At 32.7% G+C, this 12,583-nt stretch overlaps 1 long non-coding RNA gene across 1 annotated transcript; it reads right to left on the bottom strand.

The window, feature by feature from the left end:
* Positions 1 to 11,149: 11,149 nt before the first annotated feature.
* On the bottom strand, positions 11,150 to 12,010 carry LOC128291435 (uncharacterized). The gene is made up of 2 exons (XR_008281214.1): positions 11,740 to 12,010; positions 11,150 to 11,433 (listed from the first exon to the last, which is right to left on the bottom strand). It is a non-coding gene; the product is annotated as an uncharacterized LOC128291435 (long non-coding RNA).
* Positions 12,011 to 12,583: the final 573 nt, after the last annotated feature.

Raw genomic sequence — 12,583 nt, 5'->3', positions numbered from 1 at the left:
AATTTTGTCAAGTTTTAATAGATACCAAGTTACATGCATATTCTTATCAAATACTAATTTATGCAATTTTTAAAACTTAATGTCATGAAATCAACTCATGCATATCAAAATGAAAAATCCCTAAAGTAAAGTCTCATGCCACAGTCCATACTCAAACTTATTACAATCCCAAAATAACAAAATATTAAGATAAACTTTAATTACATTAATTTAAAAAGAATTATCAGAAACTTCTGCAAATGTCATCATTGAATCCTAACCTCGAGGTTATCTGTAAAATTAGAAAACTAAAGAAGGTAAGCTATAAAGCTCAGTGTGAATCTTAACTCAAGTATTAAGCAGGAATTCAATATACAAAACAAATAACAATAAGCGCTTACTCATAATTCAAAATATCCAATATTTATACATATGACCATGGCAATGCAATTTTTGTAAAACAATTATGCAAATCTTTTTAAAACATCTTACCTATCACCGTTACACTCCAAAATTGAGTTTCCTAGAACTCGTCCATCCAATCACTCCAAATTTACAGATAAGCTGCTAAGTAGGTTGTGAATAAACCACTAATATTTGCAGACAAGTTGCCATGTAGGTTGTGGATGAAGCCACCAATATTCATAGACAAGCTGTCATATAGGTTGTGGATGAAGCTACTAATTCTTCCTTCCTTACAGTGTCGCACCTCATATATGTGATATTGTAACACCCCCTAACTCCAAGCCGTCATCGGAATAAGGCTACGAGGCATTACCGGACTTATACACTAACATTTATACAAAACCGAGTCATAAACTTTACATTCCAGATCAATTCTTATCAAATTTCATCTTAAAATCCTTAATATAGGCCTACGGGGCCCAATATATGTTTTAGAAGTGATTCGGAACTAAACTGACAACTTTAGAAATTTTTCCTTGAAGATAGGGGCACATGCCCGTGCGGCCTAGGACACGCCCGTGTAGCCTGGAACATGCCCGTGTGGCCTGCCCATGGGTAGATTCTGACTTATTCACACGGCCATGGAACTAACCTATAGCCAATTCTGACTTTTCCACACGGCCTGGGCACACGCCCATGTGACTTGGCCGTGTGAAAACATAATTTTTGATCACTTTAAAGCTATTTTCACATACTAAACATACCCTATTCATGCCCAAAACATTTACTTATATATCTTGATTAAATACATTCATCAAACCTTTCAAACTTAGCAAATTATCATTCATTCATTTCATTACCTTTTAAGGATTATGCACCACATTTACATTCAGAATATAAAACATTTACAAGTGACAAACACCAAACCTAGTACATGCCACATTACTAAAAGATAGATGTATCACCAAAAGTTGAGCTGAGGCCGAGATTGACTTGGATGCTTGATTGAACTTCAACTTTACCTAACCTGCGCACGGAAGACAACCGTACGCTGAGTATTGGAAATACTTAGTGGTATTATCATAATTCAAATTATAACAATAATAAAATATCATAACATACATAGATAATTAGCAAATCATACATACAAATCATACATATAAATTCATACCAAACTATCATATTTCTATTATATCATTTTTAAAGGTTAGATCCAATAAATCATCAATGGGATTTCAATTAACTCATGAACCTTTGATTCATCTCTCAACCACATATAATTATTCAATTCACATTTCAAATATAAATACTTCATAAACATTTGGTTCATGCCTTCAATCTTTTTACAAATTTCATCTCGCATTCCATCTTACAATATCACTTTCTCATTTTATTCGATAGCTCAATTAATCAAATTCATTTGATTTTATTATTTCACTTATTTTCCCCTATTAACATGACTCGGACTTTGGCGGATACACGGATCCATTCAAACACACCAGAATGGCGACCAACGCCTTATCGGATAGTTCAAAGCAAATAAGTGACGACCAACGTCTCATCGGCTAAGCCGAAGCAAAGTGGCGACCAACGCCTCATCGAATCTATCCGAAGTAAATATGACACACTAAGTGTCTCATCGACTCGAGGTCGAAGAATCCCTGAATTCTTCCTATCCTATGGCATGCCAACTATATCCACCCTAGCCCGACTAATTAATAGGGTATCAAAATCACATATTCATATTACTTTCACTTTCAGCTGATCGTAATCATTCGAATTCAAATCCATCGCAATAACAATTCAATCACAATCTCAAATTCACCACAAATCTTTATACAATTCAATTTCACACATGTATACATTCATCAATCAAATCCAATTCAAATATCACTACTTACCTCTCATTCAAATTCCATACACATATATTAAAATTAAACATTTAATAAGAAATAACTTGAATTATGATAATACAAACCTATATTTTTCTTGAGCTATTCCTCGATCACTTTTTCCTTTCCCTTCTCATTCAACGACGGTTCCGGTGCTATGTTAGCTACAAACAATTATACAATTAAAATTTATCAATACACTAATTCATAAATCACATTTTCACTTTCTATCAAACTTTTACAAAAATTCCAATTTCGTCATTTTTCCATAACCAATCTTTTTCTTTAACTTAATCTTCATATTTTCATTTAATCATCTCATTAATAAATCCTAGCTCATAAAATTCATCATAAAACATAACTTTTGAGCTCCTTTACTTAAACCTAACTTAAAATTCTTTTAACAATTCACTCATTTTTCACTTTTAACTTAAATTTCTATCAAATTAACCCATAAATCCTCAAATTATTCATCTAAATAAACATCTAAAATTCATTATTTTTCTTCATATTAACCTCATACATGTAAAACTTTGAATTAGGATTCCATACACATAAAAATCACAAGAAAAAGAACTAAATCAACTTACCAATCAAGCTTTAAGCCCTTAACCTTCAATTTTCCCTTTTTCTTTTTCTTTTCTTCTTTCTTTCTCTCTTTCAAGGTTCTTTCTCTGTAATTTTCTATTCTTTTTCTTTTGTTTCTTTATTTTATTATTCTTTATTTCATTTTATTTACTTAATTAATATTTAATTATAAAATATCTATATAATAACAAATAAAATGATACATGTGTCTTTATACACACATGTACGCATGTGTTAATCCCACACCATACATTTGTTATTATCTTCATTAATAGATAAAATATAAATAAATAAATATATTTAACTTAATAAACAAGTAAGTATATATATAACATACATTTGTACTAATAATTTAAAAACACATGTATTTATTCTCTATCTTACACATATTACTAATTTGGTTTAATTGCTAATTTAGTCATTTATCCTTTCTCTATATAAAATTAATGTATATCAATTTTTATTTTAGATTAGACCCACACCTGATAGTAGTTCCAAAACAAATCACCCCTCTAAAGAACGCTCACACTTGGATCTAATCGATAGGTCACCTACTTATCAACAAACGTGATTTCTTATTAGGGAGATTACTTTTAATGCTTTATGAAATAAGTAAATTTAATAAAATTCCCATCAACACTTACTCTTATAAATATCAATCGGAATGTGAATACTAATTGCATGTCATGTCATGTGCATACTAATTGCCCTAGGAAATAGACAAATCGGTTCCTATTTTTATGGCTACCAATATCAAGCTTCTTTAGTTTCAAATATGATTTGGATTAAAATGCATGATTATTGTTTGGTTATTGTCTACCATATGCATGATACTGTTTTGGATTAAAGTGCATGATTATTTTTTGGTTATTGCACATGAAAAAAATAGATTTTTTTTTGTGTTAAATTATCTTGTTATTGGTTATTGTCTGCCATTGCCTAGGTTGTATTAAAATTTTTGGTTATTGTCTGCCATGTGTATGAAAAAAATAGATTTGTTTGTATTAAATTATTTGGTTATTGTACATGATATAAATGAATGTGTTTGTATTAAATTTTTTTTATATTGGTTATTGTCTGCCATTACCTAGGTTGTATTAAAGTGTTTGGTTATTGTCTACCACTACCTTTATTGATATTAAATTTGTTTGGCAGGTTTAATTGATGACGAATTTAATGAGAGTGAAGAAGAAATGTCTAATTTTGATGTGTATGATAGGATATGTCTAGTAGGATTAGGGTTAATCTAGATGGCTTAAACATGGATGATATAAAAGTAGGGGAACTGTTTGATAATGATGATTCTGAGAGGTTAAATAATGCACATGAATCTAACTCAGATGGCCAAAATTGGCCTGAGTTCAACCCAGACAATGACACGAGTAATCTAAAACTTCAGGTTGGAATGTTATTTAGATCCAAAGACAATCTAAAAGAAACTGCCAAGCAGTATGGTAGGTTGAATAATTATTTTATTAAGTTCCCAAAAAATGATCTAAAGAGGTTAAAGGCAGTTTGCAGTTCAAAATGTTGTTGTTACATATGGGCCTTTAGACTACACCCTAATGGCCCTATTGACTAGACTTGGCAAATTAGGAGTTCAAACCCTAAGCATACTTGCTCTAAAGTCTATAAAACTAATAATATAACCTCAGCTTGGATAGGTCAACATTATAAAGACAAGTTCATTGTTGATCCTAATTATTCTTTGACATCACTACAACAATATGTTAAAAGAGATTTCCTTTGCCTTGTCTCACTAACCAAATGTAGGAAGGCTAAATTTAGGGCATTAGAATTTACTTGAAAAAGCTTATAAGGTTTGATATAAGAAGATTTATGAATATCTGTTGGAGGTTAGGACCCAAAATGTTGGAACAACAATAATCTGTTATGTAGATAACAGGTTGTTTCAAAAGATATAAGTTTGTTTACAGGCATGCAAATATGGGTATAGGGTCGGTTGTAAAAGGATAATAGGTTTAGATGGTTGTTCTTGAAGGGCTACTTTAGTGGTTACCTATTGGCAGCTATTGGGATAAATTCAAATAATAGCATCTATCCTATTGCATAAGCTACTGTTGAAAGTGAAACCAAGTATCATGGCTCTAGTTCTTTGAGTTGTTTGCATTGGGCTTGGAAATTGTGAGTTCATATCAGATATATTTCATGTCTGACAAACAGAAGGTAAAACTCCATTTGTCTGCTATGTTTTATGTTGTTTTTATTTAGGATGGTATGTCAAAGAATTAATGTAACATCCAATATTGATGGGTCTTTAGTCTAGTCGAGTAACTCGAAGGAATCTGAATGATGTAGTCCTATTCATCCAATTGAAACTTTTGGCATATATGGAGGACGCATAGCTAATGTTATAATATAAGGTAATGATTGCTCTCGAAAATGTGTAAATATGTATAAAAGAATAGATTGATAAGTGTGTCAAGGGTTCTTAGGTAATGAGGTTATCGCCAAAGGTAAGGTATACCGAGTTTGTCTAGTTATGGTGCAAGTGACTTTCTAACGAGATGGTCAGGAATGAAAATAGGGCTAAATTAAGGATACATAAAGATTTTGGATTCTTGTGTATGTTTCTCTACAAATGTAAGCCACTATTAAGGACAATTTTGAAAGTTGGTGACATGTGTCAAGTTCCACTATGAGAACATGGGTTTTACATATAAATTGATGTGAGCTTTATAAGAAATGGGGAGTTATCTTCTTCTTTCTAGTTCAAACACAATTGTTAACTTATCTCGAAGTTGAACAAGGATCTTTCTTGCTAAGCTAAAACTAAAGATCGAAGTTCGTGCAGAAGGTTGTTCATATTCTGGGTAAGTATTATGGACTTGCATGTTGACTTTTGAAAGAGTAAGCTATCTTATGTGTGTAAATAGTAAGATGAGGAAGTGAGGCATTGCATAGAGGTTATCTAGGTTTCAAATGACGATAAAAGTTATAAAAATGAGTTTTAATGGTACCCCAATGTCTTATAGCAATGAATTACTGATATTTCGTGATAAATGTTTGGATTTGGAGATTAAGCTGTTGTTCATGGGTGTAACGTGAGTCCCTAAGATGACTCATATGTACGTAAATTGGTTTAGTCTAGATACTTCTGTGAAGAATCGTATGAACTATAAATTGAGATTAGAAAATGATGGTACGATGAGTATGTTGATATATAAATGTTAGATAAGATTTACATGTATATTTTGTATGATTCTGAAAAGTATAGAGTATGTGATAAGAGATCTAGAGCAAAAAATATAACTGTAAGAGTATGTCTGATATGTATGTTAAGCTTAGTGCTAATGCATGAAAGATCTGTTACGTGATTTTGTGTCTATTCACAGCGGTAGAGTCTAAAAGGGGTCCATTGCGACTTTAAACACGATATCTGAAAGGAAAAGCCTATGGCTATGGCACCATATTGTGTAATACCATAGTTGGGCTATGGCGTTATGTGGAAAAGAACTAAAGGAATGTGATTACATAAAGGGGTTATCTACGTGACCCAGGACGATGAGAGGAAAACATCACGAAAAGGAAGCTTTTGTAGCGATCTATGAAAAGGAAGCCTTTATGGCCATATTTGAAAAGGAAGCCTTCGTGGCGATCTATGAAGACAATGCCCTTATAGCGCACTCTGAAGAATTGTATTCATGGTGAACTCTGAAGGAAATGCCTTTGTGGTGGACCTTAAGGGAAAGAAATGGCATTCATGGTGAACTTTGAAGGAATGATAGTTGTAATAAACTCAAAAGGAAAAGTTAATATGGCGTATCATGTTATACATTCGATGAGATATTCTAATGAACTTCTTTTGTGGCGAGCTTCGTATGAACTGTTATGGCATATCCTACATGTCTAAAGATAAGAGCAAAGAAACTGTAATGTGCTACAGCATGTGGCAAATTCAAAGTATGGGTTAATTAGAATTGAAGACCAAATCTGAGTTCGGGTTATGTCTAATAAATTGAAGAAGGTTATCTGTCTATAATTATCAGAAGAAAAATGGTATTCTCCACAAAGGATCAAATCATATAATTAAAGAATGTATATTCTAAGTACAAAACCATTCATGGATTGCGAAGAAACGAAGACTTAGAGTATGTATGTAAAAATAACAATATGTTGTCCTTGTGAGCCTCTCGAATGGGTAAGGTTAAGAAATAAAAAAAGCACAAGTGAAGAACATAAGTAATGTATCAAAGATGCAGAAAGTAATGCATGATCTCAAAGTCAAGGGTGACAACTAAGATACGAAGAATGACATTCTGGAAAGGTATTCGCTAGAAACAAGTTGAAGAACAAAGAACAATAAGATGATGAATTGAATTACCAAATGCGAAATACAAAAATGATTCAGTAAATGGGTGTTTACCTCACTAAGCTCTCATGAACTTACCTCTATGCCTTATGTTGCAAGTTAGTTGATTTAATTTTACACTAGGAGGGACGACGCCAAGGCTACGCCAAAAAACTAGCAGGGCAGGTTATTATGCTTACAGAATGAGTTGGTAGCATAAATGTAGTCTGTAACATTATTTAAGATTTACACTTTGAGATAATGTAATTAAGTTATGAGCCTTGTCTAAAAGTCCTTGAAGTAGAAATTGTTGTACAATAATAATTTTCCAATGTATATTCAATTGAACTTTTGGTTGAGAGATTATTTTAATTAAGTTGTATTAGTTATGAAAATCGTGTATGAGTATATAAGCAAAAGTCTGTATTTGTGTTGTAACACCCAAGACCAGAATCCAGTGAATCAGATCAGGTTGAGGGCGTTATAATAAATTATTTTTGTTCTATTTGCAGGGACTTGTAGAAGCAATATCCATGTTGTTTCGTAATGCAGAAACAAGACATTGTGTTAAACACCTACATACTGATTTCAAGAAAGCTAGTTTTTGAACAAAGAAACTAAAAGATTTGCTTTGGAAAGTTGCCAGAGCAAGCACTCCAAGGGATTTTGAGGATGTAATGTTTGAACTGAAGAATACCAATCAACATGCTTATGATTGGTTGAAGGAAAAGAACTCAACTCACTAGTCAAGGTCCCACTTGTCAATTAGGGGCCATTCTGACATGTTGGTGAATAATCTTTCTGAATACTTTAACAAGGTAAACACATATTTATTTTCTACATGCAATTCATTAAGGACCTTGTCTTACTAATCATTTATGTTACTTACTAGTAGGTGATATTGGAAGCAAGAGGGAAGTCCATTCTGACCATGATGTAAACAATTAAGACCAAAATTATATTGTTGATTGTCAAGAAGAAAAAAGAAGTTGGAAAAATTAAAGGAGTCTTACCTCCAAAGATCAAGAAAAAGCTGGATGTCAATATGAAAAATTCACTATGGTAAATAGATGTTTTTTTAATATATTTATGCCTTTATTCTACCATCACATGTTGGTAAAGCTAGCCACATGTTATTTTTAATATATGTGTGCCTTTGTTCTGCCATCAGTTTACTTGAGTATAATATGATATGTTTTAGTGATTGTTTTTAGGTGTGTTCCATCGCATGCTGGTGAGGGATAGATATCAAGTTGAATGTGGTCCAAGTAATCAGCATATGGTGGACCTAGTTGAGAATTCCTACTATTGTAGGAATTGGGATCTCACTAGCATCCCTTGCATGCATGCAGTGGTTGTTATTCATAAAAAAGATGAATACCCTGAAACTTATGTAAAAACCTAGTACACCAAGCAAACCCAGCTTGCCATTTACTCCAACTTCATAAGGCCAGTAAGAGGTCTTAAGCAAATGGAGTCTGTAGCAGACATGCTGCTAATATTGCCTCCTACATTAAGAAAGCCACCTAGTAAACCTACTATGGTGAGAAGGAAAGAATCTGATGAACCACAAACAACATAAAGGATGAACAAGAGAGGGGTGGAAATGAGGTGTAGTAAATGCAAAAAATTATTCCACAATAAAAGGAGTTGCAAATGGGAAGTCGGTCAAAACATTTTAGTAAGTCATCTACCTTGGCTTCATTAGATTACTTATATATGCGATGCATTTGATGGATTTCACTTGTACGTGTAGGTCAAAAGACACAAAGTTGGTCTTCATAATCAAGTGGTTGCCCCAATTCAGCAAGAAGCTACCCCAACTCAGCAACAAGCTATTCCAACTCAACAAAAAGCTACCCCAACTCATCAACAAACTACCTCAACTTACCAACAAGTTGCTGCCCCAAGAGAAAAGCTTTTACTCAAGAGGAAACCAACCACTGTTAGATGGATTTCTTCTACTCAAGAGTCATTTGTGCCAAACCTATCGATGACATTGTGAACCGAGCGTTTATTTTGTTAACTTTTTTGAGCTTGTGTAAATTTGCCTATTGCTGCTACTGATTTCTTAATTTAGGCAAATTATTTTTTGTAAATTTTCCTATGATTGCTACTGTTATCTAAACTTAGGCATATAGTTACTAAAATTTTTTTAAAATTTACCTACAAGTCAAATGTGTTCAATTGTACTGAATTGTTAGCCCTTCTTTTTGTAAACAGTTTGGCTTAATTTATGAATGAAAATTTAAAGGTGACTAATGTTTTATGTTTTTTTCATCTGTTTTGTCTCTTCTACCCTTCTGAGCATTGATCCATGTAATGTAAGAAAATGAAAAACAATAACCAAATACTTTTTCAAGTCTTAAAAGAAGATTAAACATTCCACATGGTATTCAGAAAATCAAATGAAGTGAAATACAAATGTAAGAGATTGGCATTAGTCTTTCAACTTTCAAGTTTCAACTAAAACATACAAGCAAACTAATACCTTTTACAGACCATGACATTTAGATCTGCAAGCTTCCACTCACTATGAAAGAATACTCTTCCAATACCAACAGCCATATAAGCTAGTTTTCCATTTCAACAACAACAACACCAGCTATCACATAAGCTAGTTTTTCATTTAAACAACAACAACAACAATATTACAAATAACAGCACCAAACACCATGTTTTTCTCACCCTCTTCATTGCATGCTTCAATGTCCTCACTTTTTTCAGAAGACCCAACAACACAATTCCTAAATGAAGTGTCAATCGTGGATCAAATCAGGCGAAAAAATGACATGGATTTCAAAACCCACTCCCATTCTTCTTACACTCCAAAAACCTCCTACCTGGGTTGTCATTAGACCAAGACGTCTTTAAATTGGCTGGGTTTCCACAATAGCACACTAGTAACACAGTCTGCATCTCTATTTCTTCTCTTCTTCTTTTTTTCTTCCTCTCCTCCTCCTCTTCTTCTTCTCCTCCTCCTCTTCTTCTTCTTCTACTATCTAAACCCTAAACTCTTAAATGGGGCTATTTAAACTGGTGTTAGCTGTCCAGCTAACCGATTAATGACAACAAAGACTCTGTTAAGTGCCATGTCACTTTTCTGTTACATCTGTAATGGAAAATGATTAAAAGGGTTGATTTATTATTTTTAGAAAGTTGAGTAACTAAATTGAAATCAAAGTGACTATCTTGTCAGCTACATTAAAGTTGAGTGCCTGTTGGTGTAATTTACCCAAATTTTAATTAAATCCTACTTTTTAAAATTTCATTAAATCCAAAAATTTTGAAATTTTAATTAGTACCCATAAAGCTTAATACTAAGATGAACCACTAATGATTAATCATCAAAGAAATTTCCATTATGGGTTCCTCATTAATGCTTAGCCTCCACAAGAAAACCTAATTGCTTCCTCATCAAAACCCTTGTGGTACGTGGTCTTCATGGATAATTGCATGATTTTTTGTTCTTCCCATAAAAAATGTAAGCTTGCAAGCATAAAATTTTGATGGAATGTTTGAATAAAAAACTCTCTTCATATGTTGATTGAGGAGTTTGAAGAGTTTTTATTATGTTAGCTTCAATTTAATATGACATTTAAATTGTTTATACAATAAACATATGTATATTTTTAATTTGATTAACGTGTTTTAATTGTATTTCGTATTATATTTGAACAAGTATTTAATATCTAAATTAATGATTAGGTGGCTGTAAGACCTAATTGACAAAATACTCTTACTTTAAAGATGTAATTAAAACATTTTGAAATTTCAGGCCAATTTAGAACTTTGAATGGATCGTAAATTGGGTCAAGCAAATGTGTTCGATGTTTGTTTGTTTTATCTTTTTTTAGAGGTCAAAATATTTCTTTTAATTTTTTTAACTGCAGTTTTGACATTATTAATTCATATTTATTTTCGAATGATGAATTAAAAGCTTTTAGGGAAAAAAATTGGGATAACATAGATATTAAATAAAATTTAAATGATTCAGATAATAATAATAATAATATTGTAGTAGCCAATTTTGGCCTAAAAGAACCCAAACCAAATAAACAAAAAAACAGTCCAATACATGGCCCAAAATTAAGACAAAACCTACCCAAACCCAATTTACATCAAACCCTAGCCCAAATAATAGCCCACTTGCTTAAGATTTTCAGCAGCAAACACTTCCCCAATATGCAGCCGCCGCATGCTTTCAGCCACCGCCGCTCGGGGCACCAACCATCGACCTTCCATGCGTCACGTCACCTGCAAAGAGAGATCCACATGCAAAGTAATAGGAAACAACAAAGAAAACGACAAGAAATGGCAGAAAACAAAACAAATATGGACAAAAACGGATCTTATATTCGGTTATAAAGCTTCGAACTTTAGCATTGTATTGTTTTTTACGCGCATTAAGCAATAAAAACAGTAAAAGAACCAAAAAGGTTGATTTTTTTTATCTCCATTTTCATTTTAAATTCTGAGTTCATTTACCCTGTTTTCTTTTTTTTTTTTAATTATTTTTATACGAAAATAGACAAAAGTAAAAAAGGAGGAAAGGAAACTTACCGATCTACTCTGGTTGCGCCATCAGGACCTCCTCCTCTGTCGCCGGATTCGAGCCCAAAAGGAGAAGAGGGGTCTTCTCTTCTCGATCCTTTCGGGGCTAAAAAGAGGGGGCCTTCGTGCGCGTTTAAATAGGGGCTAAAGAGCCCATTGTCGCACCTTCGACCACCGCTTATGGCGGCCGGTACGGAGGTGAATCGCTACCTCGGTGACCGGAGGAAAATGAGAAGGGAGAGAGAGTAGGAAGACTCTCTGCCTTTTTTTTAAAGAAAATAAAGTTAAAAAAATAAATAAAAAAATTTTGGCTTTAATAGCCATGCAAAACACTACCGTTTTGCACACACACACATTACCCCCCCATGCCCCAAAACGGTGCTGTTTGGGGGGGGGGGGAACCCGTGTGTTTTGGACTTACGGGCTATTTGCGTGATCGGTCCTTCCAGGTTTCAGCGCGATTTAAATGCGCCCGTCGCTTCATTTTTTTACCCAAATTTTCCTTTTAATTTTATTCAGATTTTGATTTAATCCTTTTTAAATACTTGTATCTATTTTTTATTCGAATTTGGAACTTAAATTTTCATTTTTATTTGTAATTTTCCCCTTTTTTCCTATAAATCTGGACTTTTTATTTATTTATTCATCTTAAACTGTTTTTATTTATCTTAAATTTCATATATTATATTGTTTTAAATTGCTTTAGATATATTATTTCATGCACTATACACTTTAAATTGTTTTATCAATTGTTTATTTTAAATTTGTTATATGTATTATCCATTCTAAATTGTTTTATTATGTATTTTAAATTTTTTGTATATTATTACTTTCAAATTCTTATATGTGTAAT

The sequence above is a fragment of the Gossypium arboreum genome, chromosome 4, assembly GCF_025698485.1.
Source record: "Gossypium arboreum isolate Shixiya-1 chromosome 4, ASM2569848v2, whole genome shotgun sequence".
NCBI lineage: Eukaryota > Viridiplantae > Streptophyta > Magnoliopsida > Malvales > Malvaceae > Gossypium > Gossypium arboreum.
The sequence above is the reverse complement of the archived record's forward strand: the minus strand, read 5'-3'. Positions and strand labels throughout refer to the sequence as shown.